This window comes from Talpa europaea (genome assembly GCF_964194135.1).
Source record: "Talpa europaea genome assembly, chromosome: X".
NCBI lineage: Eukaryota > Metazoa > Chordata > Mammalia > Eulipotyphla > Talpidae > Talpa > Talpa europaea.
The window spans coordinates 8,368,024-8,393,969 of record NC_140081.1 but is presented as its reverse complement, the minus strand read 5'-3'; positions in this window follow the sequence as shown (position 1 = coordinate 8,393,969).

Below are 25,946 nucleotides of genomic sequence, written 5' to 3'. Positions count from 1 at the left end.
AACACCCTGTCATCTCTTCTGTTCATCTCTCTCGTCTCTAGTTCTGTCTCATTTCGTCACACACACACACACACACACACACACACCCCAAACAAACCAAGGGCATCTCCCCACCCCTTAATTGAGGCAGCTCAGGTCAAATCATGATTGTTAATAGAAAGAAACAAAATCATTTGTCACAGAGCTTAATTTTGCCCTCGCTCCCTGGTCTCCTGCTGTTATTGTACTTACAGTAGATGATAAAAGCCCTTGCTACAGCCTCTTCACAGGAAAACAAATCCCAGCTGCAGTCAGAATCAAAGCACCTGGGGCTGTGGATCAGCTGGGATCGAACAGCTATTTTTCCAGCCTTGGTTATTCCTCAGGTTGATTAAATGAACTGCACCAATTTTGAATGGAAGTCAATGCCTGCATTTTCAAGGACTGTTTCCGGTCTCCTGAGAAATCTAGAGGCCCCAGGCACCTTTTCCATTATATCCCTCAGAACTCAGAGTTGTAACTTGTATGGCTCATCTCAGTCCTGGGGTTTCTAAAGCTGCAGCTGCAGACTTGGAAGCAAACGGGTGTGGAGGTGGAGATGAGCGCTGCGCACAGTGAAAATTGGAGACTTCGCCGGCAGCCAGGAGAGCAGCCTCTTCTTTGGGGGAAAGAGCGATGCACTGGATCAAGCCAGTGTGGAAATGACCATCCGGGGGAATCCCATAGTTTCAACTATTTCTCCAGCTTTCACTTTGCTTGTGGCTGGTGGACTGCAGAGGTAGTGCTGGTTTTAAGACCTGTCCTGTGGGTGGGGACACAGGTAAGCTGGCCATGGCTTGGATCTGAAAGGAGATTCAGGAGTAATGACAGCTGCTGGTCCTGACCAGCCTTCTGGTCCACCACCTTGACCCATCCCACTCACCACCCCCACCCCACACAGGGCTTCACTGGGCTACTTTCTAATGCACAGCAACAAAGGAGTTATCTTACCTTTCTGGAATTCAACCCTGATGGCTCAATCCAGGCCATGGCATGTGAGTAGCATGTTTGTGTACCGGTGTTTATGTGCGAGTGGCTAGAGGAGTGTTACTCAGCATGAGAGAGACAGAACCTGGGGACATCCTCTGTAGATGACCTGGTTGTAACTTCTGGAACCACCGCCCTGGGGGACTGCTCTCTAAGTATGAGATTTCCAAGTCTGGCAGAACATCTGAATGGTCTGGAGAAACTTTCAAAAACACAGATTCCGAGGCTCCATCCTAATCTTTTTGAATCAGAACTTCCAGGGGAAGAGCCAAGGAAAAAGTCTTTCCCGAAAGCTTTGTAGATGGCCCAGACCAAGACCCAGGTTTGGGAATCATTGCTCTTGACCTCTATTACTCAACCAGTATCCCCTGACTTTGTGGGATACCATGAATAAGAATAATAATGTTTACTAAGCATTTATTATACACAAAGTGCGAAGAGCTTTACATGCATTATCTTATTTAGCACTATGAGAAAGGCCCTTTTATTATCTCCATTTTAAAGATGAGGAAACTGAGGTTCAGAGAAATAAAGCAGCTTCCCTATGATTTCACAGCTAGTAAGTGGAGCAACAAGGATTCCCTCACACGTGGTCTGATTCATGAGTCTAGGTTTTCACTTGCTAGGCCACCATACTTTGGGGTGCTGACTATTCTCTTAGGTAATTCTGGCCCCAGCATGTGGACAGTAGAAGAGGGAAGTAACTGCATCAAAAGAGAATGAAGCGCACTGTGTATGTGTGTCCTGTGCGTGCTTGCACACGAGTGTTATAATATGGGGAGCAGATGGAGAACAGAAGAAACTGGGGATGGCTGAGCCTGAGGGAAGAAGAGTATAATCGGGGAGTGAAATAAGAATGAATCTGGGAGCCAAAGGCTAAGTGTGAATCTCAGCTCCGCCATTTGCTAACTGTAGGACTCTAAGCAGAGCATTTAACCTCTCGGGGCCTTGGCGTCCCTGTCAATAAATCAAAGTTATAATACCTGTATCGCAGGTTTGCAGATTATAGTAAGGTTTGTAAATGGCTCTGTAAGTAGCAGACCCTGAGTGAGGGCGGTCGTTGTTAGATGTTAATTCATCACAAAGCAAAAGGGCAACCATGCTCAGAGGACCATGTCCTGAGCAAACCAAGGCAATCTGACTGAAGACATCATTCCAAGTGGCTAGGAAAAGTTCAGGACAAAATTCCAGCAGAAAACAGCCTGGGAAACATGGTCTCTTTGGATGTTGGGGGGGAAAGGCATCCAACACAAAGTTGATGACTGGTCCATAAAGAGTTAGAGGAAAACCAGGGGACTCATAAAGCCCTGAAGAGTGGCTCTGTGAGCTTTGAAATACCAAGACAGTCATAAAGGATTCCCTCTTGGCATCCTGTTCTCAAAGGCAGCCTTGTGTTTTGAGATAGGATCATGCTGGTTCTAGTTTGGAAGTACCAGGAAAAAGACCTTGGGGAAGAACAAATCCTTCCCTTAGAAGAACATGGTGTACACGTCAGCGTGTGTCCATTGGCTGCACATGGTTCTTGGAACTTGGCTGATGCATTTGGATCTTGAATTTTAAAATGATGGCAGAAGCTAGGCAGCATTTAGAAGTTGCTCTAAAAGCAAGCAGAGAAGCACTACAGCCAAGCGACGACTAAGAGAGAACAATAACTGTCCTCCGTCACTGGAAGTATATAATGGTCCCAGGGAGAGTAATTAGAAAATAGAAGGATTCTTGGAAAGAAAACTTCAGAGTCTCAGGAACGTTTTCTGCATGCCAGGACTTGTGAAACCCTGTGCCAAGAGAAGAGGCAGAAACCATCTTCAAGAATCATGGAAAGTCAAGTGAAAAATTGGACATGATAAGACCCTTTAGCTGGATATCTCCAGTCGACTTGAAGATGCATTTGACAAGACTTGTATTTGCGAAAGCTTTTGAACTCTCGCCATGAGGGTGAATAAGCTGTTGCTGCACGGAGAGCATGGCTAGATCCCATTGAGTATAATGTGAAGTGAGAAAAGCTAGACTCGAAGATGAATCCTGAGTGACTCATCCCCATAAGGCCCCATAAGAGGTAAAATTGATCTCTGTCTAAAGTCATGCATCACCATTACGTTGGCTGCAGTACTGGGAGGAGACACAAGGGAGGCTTCATGGGTGCTGCTCAAGTTCTGTTTTTTTTTTTTTTTTTTAAGATTTATTTTTTATTTGTTTTTATACAAGAACCAGGGTACAGGCCAGATGTGCGGGAGGGTGAGAGGATTCACCAGAGACAGAGTGGGGAACAGAACAGGCAGGCTGACGAAATCCACTGCTGAGGGGAGCAGCGGGTGAGACAGGAGAGGTCTGCTTCGCCATATGGGATTCTCACCGGCAGGCTGGGATCAAACCCGCGCTGCAGAGGCTGCGGACAGCTTCACAGTGCGATGCTCAACCGCCTGCGCCACCAGGGAGCCCCGTGTTCTGTTTCTTGATCTGGGTGCTGGTTACCTGAATAACTAGCAAATATCTCAGGATTGTCCACCTGTGATTTGTGTATTTTTCTGTATGTGTGTTATCCTTCAATAAGAGGTTAATGAAATGAAAGGTTTTAAGTATGAACAGAGAACAAGTTCTTGAAAGAGAAATACCCCCACATAGCCAGTCTCAGAGCTTATTTCTAACTGCCTTACCCATGAAAATTTTATTTTTTCCTGAGTTGCAACTTCTTCAACTTCATTCTGCTGGTCAGAAGCCTAAAATGTCAGTTCAAGTCTTCTGAGAATCACATGCTAAGATGGAATTAGTCGTGCAGAGATTTATCAGAAGAAAGTCCTTCGAGGGATGAAGGGGAACAAACAGCAGGGAGAGCCTTTAGGACAAAATGCAGATTTTACACACACTCCTGAGAAAGTCTCAGCCAGGTGGGCAGGGTGGTTGTAGGCAGAAGTTGCCCAGTAGAGGAACACTGGTCTGGGCAGGGGACCTGGCACGGACAGGCCACAAACAGAGAGGATGGCAGACTAGCCAGATTTCTCTCTTCCTCTCTTTTCCCTCTCCCATAAAATTGTTCAACTTATAAAATCATATAATTTGAGAAATCTCCCAGCTGCCAGGACCTGAGATGATGGAAGTCCTTTCTGTATTACACACTGACATCCTGGTGGAAAATAAGGGCGTAACACCCTGATGGGGTCAAAGTGACACAGGAGCTGACTGAAAGGCCCCCCAATGGCCAGCGCTGAGACAATTCGAGCAACAGAATAAAAAATGTAGGGTTGGATTATAACCCAAAGTATAAAATAAACCTCCACGAGTATGTAAATGATTGTAGACATCAACAAATGGGGGACAGTGGACAAATCTCCCATGCATATGAAGTCCAAATAATTTATGTAGATTGTTTTCTTTTAAGAAAGTGGAGGCTTGGCCCTGCTCCTCCCACATGGGCTGTGCCCCAGGGCAGTGTGGGAAGGGCGGGCAGGCCAACTTTATAGTGGAGACGCTGGACAAACACTGCCTCCATCGGGTGATGCAGGTCAACTTCAGGAGAGATAAGTCGTGTGACAGCAGGCACCACTGGCCTGACGTGACAAGAATGGCACTTTCTTCTACAGCCTTCTTCTGCCCAGCACATAATTCCTGTGTATGAGGAAAAAGGCCAGATAAATCCAAATTGAAGGGCATTGTATAAAATACCTCATCAGTAACCCAAAAAACTCCGAGTCATCAAAAACAAGGAGAGTCTAAGACATAGTCACAGTCCAGAGAGGCCAGATGGGGACATGATGATGTGGCAGAGGCGATCAGAGGAATAAAGGGAAAACTACAGAAATCTGAATGGTGTGGGCTTTGTTTTGCTGCCTTACATTTATTTATTTATTTATTCTTCCCATTTCTATTCATTTATTTATTTTTATTGAGGTAACATTGCTTTACAGCACTATTTGCGTCAGAGGCAAGGGATCAGACCTCCTCAGAGGCCTGTCACCACACCACACTCACCACCCAGGCACCCACAGTCCTCCATCACAGTCCAGTGGGCTTCTTCCCTACTTTGCTCTCCCTTCTCCCCCTCTGGTAGCCTCAATTCTAGAAGCAGATTTCTAAGGTTCAATTTTGACTGACCCTTTCTTTTATTTCTATATTCCACATATAGGTGAACCCGTGCATGCTCTCTCTCTCCTAGCTTATTTTGCTTGGCATTATCCCCTCCAGGTCCACCCACATTATCACAATGGCAAGAGTTAATCTTTTTTATAGCAGAGTAGTGTTCCATTGCATATATATATGTGTATATATATATACACACACACACATATATATACTGTATATATACCGTATATATACCATATATATACTCTATATATATATATACACACACACCAAAATAAAGTGTGGGCTTTAATTAATAATAATGTATTATCAATGGTTCATTAGTTTTGACACAGGCACCATTGTAATGTAATAATGCAGTTGTAATCTAGAGACTGGGGAAACTGGATGGGGGTTTTAGGGAATTCTTTGCACAATCTTTGTGACTTTCCTGCAAATCTAACACTATTTAGAGTAAAAATGTTTATTAAAATAAATGAATGAACTTACACCTCCTTTCACGCTTTGAACTTCTTAGCAACAGAAACCTTGTCAGTTATACTGGAGAGACTGGCAACGCATGAATCGGGACAAACCTATGCTCTCACGTGGTCTTTTCCCCTTGCACATGCATTCCTTGTGTCATTATGTCCCAATCTTTTCTTCCTTTAAGTACAAAGGTCATATTGGATTTGAACCCCACCCTAATGACCTAATTTTAAGATAATGATCTCTTTAAATGCTCTGTCTCCAAATTGTCACATTCTGAGCTACCGGTGTTAGGATTTCAGCATATCAGATTTGGGAGGACAAAAATTTAGCTGGAAACAGGAACTATCTTTGGAGCAGCTCAAAACACCTTTTATGCGAATTCACTGAACTGATCATTACAAGATGAGTTAGAGATGAGAGAAATGGGAGGGATCCAGCCATGGTCATTAGGCAAATTTGATAAACTCGAGAGAGTAACTATAAAATAAAGATTGGAACAAAGTTCTCTTGTGACAAGTCCCTGGGATTTCCTGCCACCTGAGTCCTCCTGCCATGCTAATCATTGAAAGAAGTCAAATGAAATAAAAGGGAAAATAATCCAACACCAAGGGTCTTCTGAATATTTTAATCCCACTGATCTCAAAATCAGTCCAATTCAGGTCAAGCGTTCTGGTCATTTTGTCTTGGTCCATGATTAAATTCACAGCAACAAAAATTATCTGCCAGTGGTAGGGTTTATCATTTTGAGAGGGGAAAACCCATTCTACAACCTGAATATTCCTAGTAACAAGGTACATGTAACCCCCAGCCAGAGTATATGGTGCTGCCTACAAGTCAAGAAGCCCTGGTGAGTTTATTATTTGCAAACCAGCAGGATACAAAACCATCATCATCAACAACATCCCTTTATAATTTAAATTAGTTAGACCAATAGAAAATTTTACCAAAAATCACCAAAAGAGAAATGGACTATCTCAGTAATATGCTTTATTATTCACTTAGAGAGGAGATTTAATCTGTGTGGTTTAAGGAAGATAGCTCTTTCCTTCATTTTAAAGAGCAACTCTTAAGTGGATTAAGTGCTAGTAATGGATATTCTAATAACGAAATTAGTGTTAATGGATCCAGTACTGAAAGGTAACAGTAACCATTTGAAAGCAAAGGAAGGGACATTATAAAATCACAGACCTCTAAAGCCTTTTTTTTTTTTTTTTGGCTAAGTTTCCTATTTTGTTCTTAAGTCCACTGTGCTTTTTAACTTGAGACTCATGAGTTAATGAAGTGGGAAATGTAGAGAATGGCAATACCTCCGTATGCAAAGTAAATATATCTCTGTTTTGTAATTCAAGCATGTCAAGCATCAGGAATCAAGTGGGCACTGAAAAGCTATTATTTCCTTCTTATTTTGGGGAGGGTATTAGAAATGCGGGGGCGATATGGGAATACTCCTGATTTTAAAGCAAATTATTCAAACCTTCAATGAAATGGGCCCAGATTGAATTAGAAAATGGCCTGAAATAATGCTTATAGCAATCACTATGCTCAGCAGACAAGGGTATTATTTTATTTACTTGTATAATATGTATGTATTTACTTTTAGTTCCCTATTTGAATGAGTCCTGTCATCATGGATGCTGTGTTCTCAGAGGGCCACTTACCTCATACTCATAACTCCCAGGAAGAAAAACTTCGCTTAAAATTGCGGGACATGATTGAATAACATCAAATTAGTTAGGATTTCCTCAACAAACTGGCACGAAATACGGATATACAAAACATCTTTCACTTAGTCTTGTTTTCTCACTTCTATTTTATGTAGCATTTCTACCCCCTTCTGTCCTTGGCAATCTGATTCCAAGTTGTCCAAGTCCACACAAAACTCTTACCAACATAAAACCACTTATTGGGTCACCCATCAAAGCAACTTTTTTTCATCCTCTTAAGTTGTGTTTCAAATAACATTCATTGGAAACGAATCTTGAACCTTTCCTGGTGGAAAATGTGTTTCCTTTTTTCCCTTAACATATAATTTTGTTTTGTAGATAATATAGTCGCGAGATTCAAAAACCACAACAACATACAAAGATGTTGAGAGATTTCACTCCTCTGCGTCCCCATTAACCTGTTACCTGCTCCTTTATCCCCTAAAAGTAACCACTTTTATTAACTTCTTATAGACTTATATATTCTCTTACATAATGTGAGGAAATATGAAAGCAGATTCTCATATTCCTCCTTATCATACAAAGGGTAGTGTATGTGTGGTTCTCTGCCTTCATTTTTCCAGTTAAGGATACAGTCAAGAGTGAGCACCAGATCTGCACTGGGGCATCTTACTCATTCTTTTTTTTTAACATCTACACAGTATACCTTGTATGGCTACGTGATGGTTTATTTAACTGTTTCCCTGTTGATTGACATGGGGTCATCTCAATCTTTTTGCTATTATAAACAATACCATAAAAAATGACTTGTGTATATGTTATTTAATGTCTGCGCTAGTATAGTCATAGAGCAAATTCCCAGACCGAAAATTATTTATTATTTATTGCCTCACAGGGTTAAACAAAGTGTTGGTGGGGCTGACATTCTTTCTTCACTGCTCTGGGGGAGAATCTGTTTCCTTGTCTCTTCTAGCTTCTAGAGAATTCTTGCATCCCTTGATTCATAACCCCTTCCTCCATCTTCAAAGCCAGCCATAGTACATCCCTCTGGGCCTTTATTTCACGTCACATCTCCCTCCCTGGGAAAGCTTTTCTGATTTTTAGGACCCATGTGGTTAAATTGGGCCTACTCAGATAGTCCAGATAGCTCCCCTCTTGAGATCCTTAACTTAATCACATCTTTGTGGTCCCTTTTACCACATACGGTGACAAGTTCACAAGTTCTGGGGATTAGGACCTGGGTATCTTGTGGATCATGGTTCTGCTTAGCACACTGGCCCTGTGCGGAAAATGCTTCCCACGCCTGATCAGAAACAAGAGGTGGAAGAATTTCTAGCTGGAATCTAATGCAATCTAATAGGAAGATAGCTTCCTGTCCAAGAAGCTGGCATTTCCATAATCGTTAGCTTCTCTCCCAGTCCACCTAAGGTCATCTGGCAAATAAGACAAGTGGCAGGGCCACATACCAGCATTTGTGTTCGGTGGAGAAATTAAAATATGGACAATTCCTTGATGCCTTTCTCTTGCAAATTCTCTGTCGTGTCTGACTCTCCCAATGGACTTAAATATGCTTTTCAGCATCCAGTTCAGTCACAATCTCTCCCAACAGGCTAGCAAATCCTTACTCATCTTTTAGAATTCTGACAGGTATTTGCATTTTCCAACTCAGCTGAAAATGACCTCACTGAGATCACATTATGAAGCCCTATTCACCACGATTGGGACTGTAAAGCCATCAAGAACGGCCTTCCCCGATTTACTGAGCACAGTAATCGTCTGTCTGCCTGTCTTTATCTTCCCAGTGCATTTCCTTAGGAAACAAATGTTTAGGATGCACTATTTACCTCTTTCACTCCTGCTTTTCAGAAATCCGATATGATACTCATAATCATTGTTCCTCCCCTGCTCCCTGGAATTCCAAGGGAATATACCTGCCATTGTGTTTGTTCCTAACACATCTCAAAATGATTTTTGTCCCACTTCTTTTAAGCTGTTAGTACTTCAAGCTGAGAATTCATTCAAATTTCACTTTAAATGTTTTCCTAAACATCTCATTTCATGGGCCTCCCCTGGTGGCACAGGCGGTGGAGCACAGTGCTATGTAGCTGTCTGCAGCCTCTGCAGCACCAGTTCGATCCCAGCCGGTGAGGGTCCCACATGGCGCAGCAGACCTCTCCTGTCTCACCCGCTGCTCCCCTCAGCAGTGTATTTCGTCTGTCTGCCTATTCTGCTCCCCACTCTGTCTCTGGTGAAATCCTCTCACCCTCCTGTGCATCTGGCCTGTACCCCAGTTCTTGTATAAATAAATAAAAATAAATTTTAAAAAAAGTATCTTAAAAAAGTTATAAAAAAAAGATCTCATTTCTTTACTCATTTTTTCAATCAGCATGTTTTGAATGTGTCAGCTTAACATATCCGTGTTTTGGATATTTTTCCTGAGGGGGAAAGTTATACTTATAAATCATATAGGAAAATGAAATGATTCCAATATTTTAGCCACCTGGTATTTATATATTCAATGGGGATAGACAATAAATTTTAGAACAAGTTTTTAAAAGACTGAAACATTAGGATTTCATGTTTTAGGTATGCTTTTAAAAATTCACTCTAAGTGAATTTTCAATCAAACTCTATAAAAATAAATACAAAATTCTTTCCTATTATTATGTGCAATTAAATGAATGTATCTTGAATTGAAACTATTTAAATGTGCACAATATAAATATTTCTGAATAAAAATTCCATACTAGGTAGAACAAATCCTTGTTACCCTATCAGACAGCTCAAGACTGTTGCTTAATCAAGAAATACCACTCCCTAGAGAAGTCTCTAGTGTGCCCCCAAAGGGCTGGCCACTGGGGCTCCTTCAGCTTTCGCATTTTAGCTAAAAATGTAGAAGGCATTCATAGCAACTCTGTACCTGACTTGAGTCTGGGAAGAATTTCAGGTGCACACAGGGTGTAGGTTCAGCCAACAGGTATCAGCTAGGAGGCTGTAGCTATAGTTATGACATGATAGTATTGGGGTAGCCAAAGTCTGGTGGTAGTGAATTATCTGAGTCATAAGGGTTTTGCTGAAAGTGCAAGGATGGGGGAGATGAGGGGGGAAGAGCTGAATAGAGAGAGATTGTGGAATATAGGACAGGATCCCAATCAAAGCAGGGCGCTGGAAGGCCTCCCTGGTGGTGCAAAGGGTTAAGACGCAACCTATGAAGCTGTTGGCAACCACTGCAGCACGAGTTCGATCCCCGGGCAGGGAGCTACCCACATGGTGCAGCAGACCTCTCCTGACTTGCCCACTGCTCCCCTCAGCAGTGTATTTTGGTCAATCTGCCTGTTCTGTTTCCCACTCTGTCTCTGGTGAATCCTCTCACCCACAACTCCTCTGGCCTGTACCCCAGTTCTTGTATGCATAAATAAATAAATCTTTAGGGAAAAAAAAAGCAGGGCGCTGAAAGTGGAAGTCACCAGTCAGGAGCTAACTGAGGGCAGGCTGGAGAAGTCATTTGGGGATTGGTTGAATGAGCACATCAAGGGAACGTCTGAGTTAGACCAGAAATTCCCAGGTCATAGCAGGTCATTATTGCTGCAAAGAACAAAGGTTCAAGGGGCCTGATCAAATGAAGGCCCCACTGGAATTCCCTTTTGGGGCAACCAGCTCTTCCCAGATGAGAGGTGTCCAGTGAAAGAATGACCAGGATGAATGCAGCATTTAGACACCAGCATACGGAAGCACTGACCTAAAGTGTTTCACAGGAATGAATGTAAAATTTTGCTTTTAGGTCTAAAACAATCATTTGCAAAAATAAAAGATGGGGGAGACTTGTTTTAACAACTGCAATTTGTATAAGAATTCTGAGGAGTTTCTGTTGATTAAAAGTTCAAAATTAACCAAAAAGTGTTTAAAAAAAAAAAACTGCCCTTAAACTCAACCTTAATATTTCCTTGTGTATCTCACAAAATTCTCTTTATAAGGTTTTCTGTCATCAAATTAATTTGGAAAATACTACATACTCCCTTGGAGATTTACAATGTATTTTAGTTGGTTAAAACCTCAGAAGAATTCTATGTAAAAAGTCTTGATTAGCTTTAGTTAGTAAGTGTATTAATCAGGTTAAGTCAGGTTAGGCTATAAGAACAACTATCCCTCAAATGTCAGCGGCTTAAAATAACCAGGCTTTTCCCCTTATTTATGCTATGTGTCTCTTAGGGTCAGTCAAGGCTGTTTCTTATAATCATTGGACCCAGACTGCAGCGACAGTCACCATGTAGAAACTTCAAGTAAGTCACACGGCCACACATTGCAGGGATGTGGTTTAGAACTGAATAGAAAGGCGAATTTTCTGAAAATATCAATAAAACTCCCCTCCTCAACATGGCCAGCAAGGCCCTACATGACCTGGCCACTGTTTGCTACTCCCATAAATCTCATGCCATTCTCCCCTGTATTGGTTGGTTCTAGTCATATGAACCTCTCCAAGAGTATCTAAAACGCACCAGGTTCTTTTCTACCGCAGAGTTTTTGCACTTTCTGTTCCTTTTGCCTGGAAGGCCTTTTTAAACCTTTTCTGTAGTTAGATCCTCGTCTTTCTGGGCTTAGCTTCAATGTCACCTCCACCTGGAGATTTCCCCTGACCGTTCACTCTAAACAAATACCCACAACTTGCCACTTATTTTCTCTCATAGCAACCCACCTGAGTCTTAGCATTAGTCATAAACTGCAATTACATTATTTACTGACTCTGACTCCATCTATATGTAAGTGCCATGTGGACAGATAACTTGTTGATCATGTTCATCAATAAATCTTTAGCACCTTGTACGTACTAGGCGCTCAATACATATATATTGAAGGAACAATAAGTTCTTTTATGCTTTTTTCTCCAAGCATATACAAAATTTCAAGCATATACAAGAGGAGAGAGAATGGTATAATGAACTCCAAACTTCCCATCACTAAGCTTCAGCAATTTTCGACTCGTGTCCAATCTTGTTTCATCTCTATCCCCAGCCAGAGTCCTTCTGAGTTACTTTGAAGGAATCCAACACATCATATAATTTCATCTGAAAATAAAAAATGTTTCAGCATGTATCTCTAAGAGATAAGAATTCTTTCAAAAAAATAACCACAATGCAACCATCAGACCTTAATATCTTAACAACACAAATGCTGAGAGTTTCCCCTGAATAGCACAAGCTGTTTCAGAAAGAAGCAAGAGCCTCACTGGTTGACAAGTGTTTACTAAGCACCTACTATGTGTCAGTCATCAATTTCAAAGTGAACCATATAAATGAGGCCCTGGGAGCTAATGTTCTGGGGGGACAGAACACAGTCAGAAACATGAGATGGGGCCGTCTTTCCCACAGAGGCATTCTGCTTTGTGGGGCGCTCGTCCATCTTAAAGCTTATAGGTTCTTATTTAATGCTGTTTTAGCCTTTATTTGAACCAATTCTTTATTTATGTCTCAAAATATCTATATGAAAAGCATTTTGTTTACAAGAAATGACCTGGATATTTCTCACTTCTCTGTGCCTTGCCTCTTATATCTGTCAAACAGCTGCAACTCCTAGCTGGTCTGTTCTCTGTATGAACTAGGAAAACACATGTGCTGCTTGGGACAGAGCAGCCTGGCTCAGGGTGTGTGGCTTGATATAGGGACCACAGATCCTTCTTTCCCTCCCCCAGGGGTAGTAAACCACGTCTAGAACAGTACACAGCGGGCCTGCAGCTTGCGATCCTGAGTATATTAATTCTCTGCCACTTCTATTGCCTGCCCGCAAACACAAGCAATTCAGTAAAATTGCTAAAATGCAAAGGTGAGAAATGGCATGTGATTTGTGACAGATATCTGCTATTCATTTGTCAGAATCCAACTGTGTGTGAGGAGCAGTTAGTGGGACAATAGTGTTATGAATATAAAGCATGGTACTTTGCTAAGTTCCCGATTCTACTGACAGCCAAATATGTGAATTATTTCATAAAAGTGTGGTATGCCTGTCTCATTCTGATGCATTTCTAAAAAATAATACATAGGTAATAAATCCCGGGTTTATAAATTCACTTGCTGTCAAGCAGTAGATGTCATTATAATGTCTGTTGTCATGGAAATAGTTGGGATTTTTCAGATGTATGAAGGCACCTAAGTAGGCTGAAAATGTGTGGATGTGTTACACTCGTTGTGTCCCCTACATGATTTTCATAATTTTCCATTTGGGGGAAAAATCCATAGTAAGAGTGAAAACCCTTAAAACATGTTCTCAGTTCCCAGCCCCACCCCCCAACCCCTTCAAACAAACAATCAGAAAAACTAATTCTGTGTGTCAAAGAACTAGCTGGAGTTGGTCCGTCCGTCGACCTTGGCATGGAATCTGGGTGCCAGGAGGCTGCACGTCCGGTCCCCCTGCTCTGTAAGGGAAAGTCAGCTCAATGGCGCTGTCAGAGTGGCGCCACAGCCCGGGTGGCTGCTGAGCTCTTGAGAGGTGGCAGGTCTGAACTGAGATGCCCTGTCAGAATAAAACACACGCTGGATTTCAAAGGCCTGTAGGAAATACGTGGGGAAAAAAAGAAATGTAAAGTATCTCACTAATACCTTATCAATATCAATTCCATGTTCCAATGACATTTTTATTTTTTTTTATTATTTTTTTTTAGAGGCATGTTTTTCTTTATTTGTTTGCTTGTTTGTTTTTGTTTTGTTTATACATGCACTGGGTACAGTCAGAAGCGCGGGAGGGTGAGAGAATTCACCAGAGCCAGAGCGGGGAGCAGAGCAGGCAGAAGGACCGAAGGACACTGCTGAGGGGAGCAGCGGGCGGCAGGAGAGGTCTGCGCGCCATGCGGGACCCTCCTCCGGTGGCCGGGGAGCAGCCGGGGATCGAACCGGCGCCGCAGAGGCCGTGGGCAGCTTCGCAACCCAGCGCTCTACCGCTGCACCACTGGGGAGGCCCGCAATGACATTTTTAGATAAAAATGTAAAAATATGCTAATAAAATATTTTCACCTGTTCTTTTTACAAATGTGGCTACTAACACATTTTACCTTATCTGTAGTGCCTTGTGTATTTTTCGGACAGCCCCGATTTAGATATAAGCAGTGGCAGCATGAGGCCTAAATGTCTGGCCAACTGTGACAATCAAAAGCTCCTCCATTCTTGTGAATGTTTTATCTGTTTGGCAGCCAGTTAGACTGCTGGCCTGGTTTTCCTCTGGGGAGCTACCGGCAGAGAGGAAGGAATGGGGGTGAGTGCCCCGCGGGGCGCATGCGTTGTGCGCATGTGTGCTCCACCAGGCTTCGCGATGGCTACTAAGTGACTGGAGGCAAATGAATGAAAGCAACCGTCTTAAAGGCTTCCGCCACCACCACCTCTCTTGGGAGTGCGATCCCCCGGATCTGCGCCCTTGGTGTGATACGGGGTGTATCACTTTATCTAAGATGTTCAACTGCTTGGAAGCATTGAAAGACCATTTTGTCATTACACGGTCAGCTCTGTTATATGCATATGGAATTTATTTTTTTTAGATTTATTTATTAATTTATACAAGCACCGGGTACAGTCAGAAGCGCGGGAGGGTGAGAGAATTCACCAGAGCCAGAGCGGGGAGCAGAGCAGGCAGAAGGACCGAAGTACACTGCTGAGGGGAGCAGCGGGCGGCAGGAGAGGTCTGTGCGCCATGTCGGACCCTCGCTGGCGGCCGGGGATCGAACCGGCGCTGCAGAGGCTGCGGGCACCTTCGCAACCCAGCGCTCAACCACTGCGCTACCGGGGAGGCCCTGGAGTTTATTTTTTATGACATTTTGGGGCAGGAAAATAATTAACCTGAGTCAAATGAATTTGGAGAAGGTGGCAACCTTCTGGCCGAGTCCTGCTTGATATACTTCATTGCAAATCCATTTTCCTTTCCACACTATCTGAAAGAAACCTGATTTCTTTTATTGGGGCCTATAAGACCCACTTGAAATAAACAAATCGTTATTTCGCTTTGTTTGTTTTGTTTTTTACTGAGGGACATAAAAGAAGACTTGAATGAAAGATAGAGACGTACTTGTTCTTGGATGGAAGCACTTAATATGGTGAATATATTAGTTCTACATAAATTGATGGACACCTTTATCATAATCTCCATCAAAATTACCTTGGGACATTGTCTTTGATAATTTAGTGCAATTGCTTTTTATTTTATGAAGAAGAATGAGTGAAAATAGCCAGAATCATTCTGAAAACGAAGAAGAAGAAGGGTAGTAAGGGTTGGCATTTAGGGAGAATTCCCAACTTCCCATCCTCGCCCCAGTTCCTCACATTCTCTTGGCGTCCACGCCTTCGCTGTATGACTTGGCACTTCCCCTAAAGGCCTCTTCACAGAGGCGGAGCCTTGGTGAATCTCTTTGGCCAATGGAACGTCAGCGCTGTCAACCTCTCCACCACTGGCAGTGACTCTTGGCTTTCCCCCGCTGCACATTTCTGAGGCTCCATTGCAGTATTTCCGCTTCTTTCAGTATCTCATAAAAATCACAGCTAATAAACCCCAATCGGCACCTGAAGGGGCTGTTGCTTCTGACTGTAATATACTGGCCCCCACAGCGCCTCAGAGGCCGGCTCCTTCTCCTGTCTCCTTCCGCCCAGTCTCCACCCCTAGGTGAAGATTGGCCACTGTGCTAGGGGGAAATCTGTTCTGCGTTTGCCTTTTGGAGTTTGTATCCCTTTAGATCAGCTCTTCACGCTGCCTTGGGAGTAGGAGGAGGCCCACGCTCAGTCTCCATCAGACCCTTGAGTTTCCTTGTGCGGGCTCTTCACCACCTCAGGTTTTAGATTCGTTCTTTCCAGAAAGTGAAGCCTGTGTGCCCGTGAGAGAAACTTGATCATCTTAGAGTTTAATGACAAGTCAAAACTAAATTTGAGGCTATTGGGTGTCTGACTCCTGATATTTGAAAATAATTTGTTCTTAATAGCTTGCTAAGGATGAGGGGCAGACGTTTAGTGAGAGGGTATAGTGTGATAACTGGGAGACGCTGGCCCTGATCCAGGCTCCAACACTACCACCACCACCAGCTTTTCTTTTTCTCACTGCCTGCCTTCATTTTCTTTTGGAGATTTACAAACTCCCCGTTAGCTTAAAGAAACAGCTCCTAAGGGCCTCCCTGGTGGCGCAGGGGTAAAGTCTCAGCACTCTGAAGCTATTGGCAGCCACTGCGGCCTGAGTTCGATCCTCGGCCAGGGAGGTGACCGACATGGCGGCGCAGACCTCTTCTGTCTCGCCCGCTGCTCCCCTCAGCAGTGTTTTCGGTCTTCTGCCTGTTCTGTTCCCCACTCTGTCTCTAGTGAATCCTCTCACCCTCCCGCATTTCTGGCCTGTACCCCAGCTCTTGTATAAATAAATCTTTAAAAAAAAAAAAAAACAGAAACAAAAAGTATTTGCAAACACAATTGTAGAAGATCTGGGAGTCCAGATCACTAATTCTCACCGAGTCCCTTAGCAACCCAGTAGGTGTTTTCATATTTCTGGTTCTTCACTTGTCCATGTGTTCATGCCCTTCTCTCATGTGGTCTTTGTGGTTCCCACCACCACATGCAGAGAATACATCCCTGTCCTGTCAGTGCTGGATTTGACTCTGAACCTTGCTTTGACCGAAGAGCTGTTAGCCATACTGCGAGCAGAGGCTGGCCATCTGCCTGTGTCATCAGCCTTGTTCTCTTGCGTGCTCCCCAAATCCTCCAGTAGAAGCACAAACTGACATTCTGTACCCACGAGGATTCTTCTGACACTTATGCAGCCAAATAAGCGGAATCTAGTCATCTTCCCATTTGATTAAAATGAATGTTTTCCTCTTGCACACATGTAAACAAACACATAGGCAGAGAGATGGCGTGATCTCATTTTCACAAGTTAAAGATTAGAAAGGACTGCAAGATCCACCCAGGAAGGACTAGTTAAACAAAGCAGTGTGTGAATGGCATTGTTGGAATTATCTTCACCATGTCCATCTCTTATTTATTCAAAGTGAGTAAATAAAAATGTAAAAAAATAAGCAATAATGTTAATGTTTCAGTAGTTCCTAGTATGAGAAATCAATCCTGGAAAAGGCAACTCCATGAAACAAACCTTTCCAGTTCCTTACTTGTTATCAATTTAAAATGTTTTCATTGACCAGAGAGGTCCCCTTCCAATGTACATGGGAGTGTGCGCGCACGCACACACACACACCACACACACACCACACACACACCACTCTACTGGTATGGTTTTTTTAAACCACCAAAGTAGTTCCTGTGTCTGTCATGTTCTGAGAATCAGGTTACTGGATATTTGACAAATATTTTTCCATTCCAATTAAAAATCATCATTTATCCATGACTAGCAGAACATCTCGTTTATGTTTAAAACAGGAGAATTGCTCCACCAAATAGGGAATTTGTAAACACAGTATCATATTTTGATAGACACATAGCTGTGCATTTCAGCATCATTGTTTGGTAGCTGTGGTTTGGTGCTATTTCTCTGTGGTATTAGATGGTTGCAGGGAGGTTTCAACTTTTCTTTTACCAAGAAAGGAGCAAAAAAAAAAGAAAGTAAAGGCACACATTTCCATCTTGTGCAGCAGAGAGGAATAGCCGGAAAGTCGTTCCCAGGTTGGGGAGAGGAGTGTCCTCTGTGCCCTGCCTCTGCTCGCTGTGTGGGACCCTCTTGTGCTAAGAGCTCGCTAGTGGTGCCGCTGATGTAGGCAAGAGATGATGCCAGGTCTCACAGCTTATAAGCATCTCATTATTACAACGTTTAGACTCTAATTTCAGGTATGTGCTTCCCCATAACTGAGTCTAGTGTGTTTCATTTTTCAAAGACTTATTCTCATTTTATGATTTGGCAGCAAGTGCCCCAGATTTTTCACTTTCATTCTTAATTTTTAAAACATCCATTTGCACCTCCATTTGGGGCCCCATTTAACACAGTCTTTTGAATAAAGGCCAGCCAGACTGAGCACTAGGGAATTTCAAGCATGAATAAATCAAGCAAGAGACAAAGTGCTACTCAAAGATAATTTCAGAGGTCAGATTCACTTCCTCATTTCACTTTGTCTCTAAGAGGCAATTTGGGGGGACATTGTAAATAATCAACTTTTCTATAATCACATCATTATGCTGGGCGCACAGATTCTGTGACACGGTTGTGCTTAGAGAGCCACAATATTTTGAAGCTGAAAAGGATCTTACCTTAGGGATTATAAAGAAGGCAGACAAGTCCTTCATTAGGTCAAATGACATGCCCAGAGTCACACAGGTGGTGAATAAAAAGTTCCAGATAAAACTCTCAGATTTTGTAACTCCTAATCCAATTCTCCTTTTCTCGCAGTTCATATAATATAAAATACACATATATAATGTAATATCAGAGAGTGATAGGCAATGTTGTGCTGATAAGGTAGCCCCACAGCTGGCTTTGGGGGCAGGGAGAGCCCAGATTTCTAGCATCTGTCAATTTCCATGGTGTGAATTTTCTGACCACAGGTGATCTTGCTACAGGTGATCTTGCTACAAACATGCTATGACTGTAAAGAGAAAGTGGAACAGGGGACTCCCTGGTGGTGCAAGGGGTTAACTGCTGCACTATGAGGCAGTCCAAAACCTCTGCAGCAGGAGTTTGATCCCCCACCAGGGAGCAGCCCACATGGCGCAGCAGACCTCTCGTGTCTTGCCCGCTGCTCCCCTCAGCAGTGTATTTCATCAGTCTGCCTGTTCTGCTCCCCACTCTGTCTCTGGTGAATCCTCTCACCCCTCCCCCGCATCTCTGGCCTCTACCCTAGCTCTTGTATGCATGAATAAACAAATCTTTAAAAAACAAAAACAAAGAATGCGGAACAGGTTTGGAGACTGAGGCTGTGGTATTTGAGGAGCGAGGCTTCATTTTTTTTCAAATTATGTTGGCGAATCAATACAATTGTTTACAAAATGATGTAATTCGGGGAGTAAAGCTCCATACTTGAAGCCATGTGCCCTGTTCAGTCACCCTCCGCCAGAGCTCCAGTGTCGCTGCTCTGTCAGTGTCACCCCGTCTGTCCCCCGCCTCCCTCCCCTTTCCCTTCCCTCCCCTGCTCCCCCTCTGCTAACCATCATGTTTTTCAGAGTCTAAGAGTTATTTTTGCTGCATTTTGCCAGTTTGTTTTCTTTGGTTATCTGTATTCCACAAATAAGTGAAACCATCTGGTAATTATCTTACTTTCTGACTTAATTCACTTACCACAATTTCTTCAAGTTCCAGCCATATTGTCAGAAGCACAGTTTCACCTTTTTTTCGTAGCCCAACAGTATCCCATTGCGTAGCTGCACGACAATTTCCTCATCCAGTCGCTGTCAAGAGGGACTTGGCTATTGTGAGCATCGCTGCTGGGGACACGGCAGTGCAGCGACCTTTTCATGTTCCTCAGGCAAATACCTTTAAGTGGTTTGCAGGATCATATGGGAGTTTTCATTTTTAGTTTTAAAAGGAAACTCCACACTGTTTTCCACAGAGGCCACACCAGATCACGTTCCCACCAGCACTGAAAGAGAGCTCCATCTCGCCACAACCTAGCCCACACTTGTCACTTCCAGTCTTTTTGATATAGTCCTGAGTAGTGAGGTTTCTGTAGAAAAATGTAACTTGGTTTTATCAGTATGTTTAGTGACTTCCTGACACCTCGCCTGTTTTCCCCGTCCCTGTACATCTGCAAATGTGGGCAAAATTGAGATTCTGTCAGAATCTTCTCTCTCTCCCTCAGAGGAGCAGCTGGTGAGATGCCATAGAGAAGAAAGTTGAAAGCAGAACAAGCAAGCTCCCTTCCCCACATCACACCCCTGGGACCTAGAATGTGGTTAGAAGGCTCTGGAAGAGTAAAGACTGTCAGCATATCTGTGGGGGTGCCAGGGCTGACTGGAAATCTTGCCTCTTACCCAGATATAGATTGTAGATTATTCTAGGAGTCACTCTACAACACGAGCCTGGGATCCTTGGCAAGGAGGTCCTATTTCAGGTCATAACATTCTCCACATGCTTTCTGGGTTGTTTTTTAAAAATGCATGCAAATAGGATTTTCCATTTTCAAACCAATGCCCACAGAACTCCACAAAAACTGGAGTTGGCCTAAAAGAGCAGCAATTTAGTTGAGAGATGAGTTTCAGTTTGCAACTTCCAAGGGTAGATGATGAATTTCCAGGAGGAAAAAAAGCTGGAAACATGAGGGAGATGTTTTCAAACTCTTCTCAACCACGCCACTGATTTAAATGAAAAAAAAAAAAAATCCCCTGCACGCCAAAAAGGCATCCTTCAGATGTCCTCGTCAACTGTGAGACGGTTGCTTTCCCATGAAGACCCGCCATCTGGACAGTGTGAGAAATCTCAAATTAAAATAAATTGTTATTCAGAGAGAGCCTTTCATTTGAGGCAAGAGTCCCAACTTTACATTTTGCAGCCTTTGCCACACAATTATGAGGTCCAGTTGGGATGTTTAAAGATTGTGTGGAATTTAATCCCCCAAGTGCAGCAATCTCTGTTTTAATCTCTCCTCTATACTGAAGTGGCCCATATCCAGAGTGAGAGAAAACAGGAGCCCTGGGCCCCAGTGTCCAGCCTCCTGCTCCCCCTCCTCCGCTTGCGCTTCCTGGCCCGAGAGACAAGGCTGGCTGCTGAGCATCTCAGGAGCAAGCCCTTCCTTAGAATGCTGGCTGGCCTTAAGCGGGGCCTGTGGAGGACCCAGGGAGAGACGGGCTGTGTGGAGCCCTTCATTCGGATGGTGCAATCAGTGCGGCCTGCAGGGACCTTGCTTCCCCCTTGGGATTTTTACCAGAAAATGGACCAGTCTTGCTTTGTCCACATTGGGTGGCCCATGTGCCGCTCAGTGCTTGAGGGCACTCAGTGCTCTCTGAAGCTCTCCTTCAGCTCTGCACCTCTGGGCTCGTTGGAAATGGAGGTGGGGTGCAGGGAAGCCAAGGAAAAGTTGAAGCCAACTGTATTTTTTTGGTTCAGGCTGCGGGAACCAGAGGCCTCAGTCTGGGTGGCACGGAGGGTCCTTCCTTGCCTCTTTTAGCTTCTGGTAGCCTCATGTGTTCCTTGGCGTGTGGTAACAAACTCCCACTTCTGCTTCCTCTTCACATGGCTGTCTTCCCCCCATCTGTGTCCTCATTTTCCTCTTATAAGGACACCAGTCATATCAGATTCGCGTCCACCCTACCGTAGTATGACCTCATCTTACCTTCACGAATTTACATCTGCAGTGACCTCATTTCTCAATACAGTCACATGCTGAGGTACTGGGGGGTTCGGACTCCAATATCCCTCTGGAGAGACACCATCCAACCTGCCATTCCACTGGAGAAAGGGAGACTTTCCTGGGAAGATGCTCCTCTTACCACTTGCTCCGAGCCGGGATGCATATGGCGGCCCAGAAACTGGTGGGCCAGTCTGGGTTTAGATGGCAATTCACAAACTGCACCCTGGGTGAAACTCCGGCCCCAGCCACAAAGGCAAGTGTGCTTGGGACAACCCCCTAGTTTTGGAGTCTTGACTCTAAATCTCTCGACTCCCGGAGATTTAACCAGATTTAATCAGAGTCACCTGAACTGCGTCACTTGTCAGTGCAGTTTCTGGGTTTCTGTGTGGTGCGGATGGCAGATTAGCAGCAAGATTCAGAGCGGATTTTGGAGTCTCCTGCACTTCTCTCTGCTGCTGTCCTTCCCCACCCAGCTTGTCTACTGGTCATCTTGGTTCGTCCTTCCTCTCCTGGCTGGAGCAAGCCCCTGGATATCACGCACTGCTCCCCTCTCTGCGGAGCTCACCCTGCCACAGGGGAAAATGTGCGTGGAGATCAGAGGGCGGGAGTTCCCCCCTCTTTTCGGAGCCACTGAAGAAGACATCTTGGTGAAAGCCCTCCCCCTGCTCCATTCAGCAGCCCTGGAGAGCCTTCTCTGTGACTCTGATCAGGAATCCAATTGTTACCCTGGGGCTTATCAACTACCTGTTACATTTGCAGCTTGCCATGTTTGGAAGTGGGTGGGGTGTTCCTGGGTAATGGTATAATTAGCTTTTAAGTGAGCAGCAAAATAAAAGTATTGCATTTATTCATTCTTTTGGGGGAAGAGCCCCTAATATACACAGTGCAGGAGGTTCTCCCAAATTAGCCTAGCCACAGAAGGTACACTGCTGAGGGGAGCAGCGGGTGAGACAGGAGAGGTCTGCCGCGCCATGTGGGTAGCTCCCTGGCCGGCCCAGGGATCGGACTCTTGCTGCAGAGGCTGTGGATTGCTTCATAATGTGGTGCTTAACCCCTTGTGCCACCAGGGAGGTCCCAGAAAAAGGTTCTTACACTCTCTCTTTTTTTTTTTTTTAAGATTTATTTATTTATTTATGCAAGCACTGGGTACAGTCAGAAGTGTAGGAGGGTGAGAGAATTCACCAGAGCCAGAGCGGGGAGCAGAGCAGGCAGAAGGAGCAAAGTACACTGCTGAGGGGAGCAGCGGGCGGCAGGAGAGGTCTGCGCGCCATGTGGGACCCTCCTCCGGTGGCCGGGGAGCAGCCGGGGATCGAACCGGCGCCACAGAGGCCGCGGGCAGCTTCGCAACCCAGCGCTCAACCGCTGCGCCACCGCAGAGGCCCCAGAAAAAGGTTTTTAAATGCATTTTTTTTACAGGCAGATATTTGCAAAGATAACCAATTATATTGAATACAGGTATCAAAATATTTCAAAAGATATTGGTGATGTACTATCTGTACTTTGTTAATGTTTTTAACGAGAAGATCTAGCAGCAATAACTGCTGTAGTCTCAAAGTGGCGATGAACATGAGGAGTGATATTTTAGGGTACCTGCGACTGTAAAGTGATGTGAAAAATAGTCCGTGATTTCTGATGGTGACAAAGTCACAGGTGTGGTTAATAATACTCAGATGTGCGGCCTCTCGTCCTAATGGAGGAAATGTTCAATTTCAGCTGGAGGTGAGGAAAGATAAAGATGGAGTTTTGTTTCCCATCCAAGTTCACAAGCCAGTTGGGGATCCGTGGACCCAGATAAGAACCCCTGGCCGAGGCAGCTTCTCCTTATGCTCATCCCTCTATCCCCTGGGCCTGCCTCAGCTGCCTGTGTAGGCACCACTGTTTACACTTACCGTCTTTCCTCACCAAAAGAAGCTGAGGCAAATTCCGAGCCCTACCTGGATGGGGCAGAACTTCTCAGGCTGGGAAATTGCCTCTGCAGAACACCCCATCTGCCCCTTCCAGGGGTCATAGTGTTGACTTCTTTCCCTGCAAATGCCCTTCCTTTCCCTCTCCCTTCTTCACGGCCATGGGTATGGTTCACCTGTGCAGTCCTGCTGAACCTTCCACCACCCCCCTCTTCTTCCTGGCTGGAAAGAGGCACCTATCGAGGGCATATTCCACCCACAAGTCTCCGACGGGTCCTGCTGTCTCCAGCACTCGTTAAAATTGTCTGGAGGCCCCATGCATTCACGGAGGCCCCGCCGCACTCCCGTTAGAGAGGCCAGTGCATGAACTCTGATGAGTAGTACCCTGATTCTCACATGTCTTTCACAGCAAGAATCTGAAAACGGGGTTCGCTGATTTGCATTCTTTAGCAGAGGGTAGAATCTTGGCTACCTTGAGCATATAGTTCCTGGCATCAAACTCTTCCCATCAGAAATAGTCACTCTCATAGATGATGGAAGTGTAAAATCGGTAAAATTCTTATAATGGGCAACTTTGTGGAATCTATCAAAATTAGAAATGGGCATATCTTTTAAACTAATAATTCCCCTTCTTGGGAAATTTCCTACAAGACACTTTACTGCCATTTTACAAAGTGGCACATGAGGAAAATGACTCACCACAGCACTGCTGGTACTAGCAAAATATTTGAAACAACTTAAAGCATCTTCCAAAGGGAACGTAAATGAACTCAAGGGTGGAATATTATATAGCCATGGAAAAGGAATTTTGAAACTCATGTGTGTATGTGAAAAGCTCTACAAAGTATATTATAAAATGCAAAAAAGAAAAAATAGAGATGAGTTTGTGCTATATACCAGCAGTTGGTAAAATTTTGAGAGGGGAGGAGCATAGGAATACATGTGTACATATATTTGCTTGCATGTAAATAAAATATCCCTGAAAGGAAAAAGAAAGGGGTAATATTAATTGCATACAGGGTGGGAAACTGGGTGAGGGGAAAAGCAAGGTGGAAAGCATTTTTTCACTGTATCACCTTTTGTACTTCAAAGAAATTCAAATATGCACATTCATTATCTATTCAGAAAATCAGTATTAATGAAAGGAAAACTCCCCACAGTAGAATAAAAGCCCATCTCACCAGGGCACGGGAAGGAGGCAGTGGGACTTGTGGCTATGGTTCTTTCACTAGATTTAGAAATAAAAATAGAATTTTGTCCAACTTCCTGAAAGTTTCCTTCTACTAGGTGAGTGAGCCCTTTTCTGCTTTATCACAACAAAGAAAAGGGGGGCAGTGTACCCAGGCCACCAAACCCTGGATCCATCCTGGATCCATCCTGGCGCCTTTGAGAAGGCAGCAATATAATCCTCCAGTGTCTTCTGTTCAGCCGTTCAGAAATTCTCCATGCCTAGTTCACCATCTCCTGTGGCTTAGGAACACCTCACCTAAACCCAGAACCCATCTGGGAGGGCTGCCCCTTATCTAGGTAGATGAAGGTCATTATCAGTCCCAAGTCTAGCAGAGAAAGATACACAAGCCCGAAGTCCAACAGTTGGGAATGTCACTGTTGTGTAGAGTTGGCCTCTCCTGTGTCGTTTCCACAAAGAGCATCTGAGTGTTTTGCCCAGACTTGGGCACAGGGGCCGCCATAACAAGTACACCATTGTTCGTGTGGGGCTCATCAAAGAGGGCACACCAGGTCCCTGGGGAAGGGGCAGAAGCCTTCTTAATAGCGAGTTCCTCTTGACTTAGAAATTCAAGTGGTGGGTGAAAAATAGGTTCTGAGACATGGTAGAAATTTGGAATTTTATTTGTCCCACAGATTCTTATATAGTGATAGTGTTTTAAGTACTTTATGAATATTGGTTTATTTGATCCCCATAAAACCCCATCAGGTAGTTATTATTAACATCCTTGTTTTACAATGAGGACAATGAAGGACAGAGAGGTTAGGTCACTGGCTTGAAGTCACACAGCTTAGTAATTGGCAGAGTTGAAATTCAAATTCAGGGATCTGGTGCCATAATGTTTAAACACTAGAGTAATGGGACATTGTTTAAATTTCAAAATCGGATGTGTTGAGCGTGTCCTGAGAAAAGCAGGTTAAGTCCATGTAAAGATCAAGATTATTTGGGGGGCTCCCTGGTGGCATAGAGGTTAAGTCTCAATGTTATCACCACTGCAGCCTGAGTTCAATCCCCAGCCAGGTTGCTGACTCACATATGGCGCAGCAGACCTCTCCTGTCTCCCGGGCTGCTCCCCTCAGCAGTGTATTGCAGTCAGTCAGCCTGTTCTGCTCCCCACTCTGTCTCTGGTGAATCCTCTCATCCCCTGCACCTCTGGCCTACACCCCAGTTTGTGTATGCATAAATAAATAAAAAGAAATCTTTTTTTTTAAAAAAAGATCAAGACTGTTCTAGGGGTTCAAGATCTGTGCAGACAATGAGCCGAATTGATATTAAAACAGTTTGGAAGGATCTTGGACCCCTGGAGTATTCTTGATTGTTAACATGGAAATATTCAGGCTGTTCAGGAGATTATCGAGACA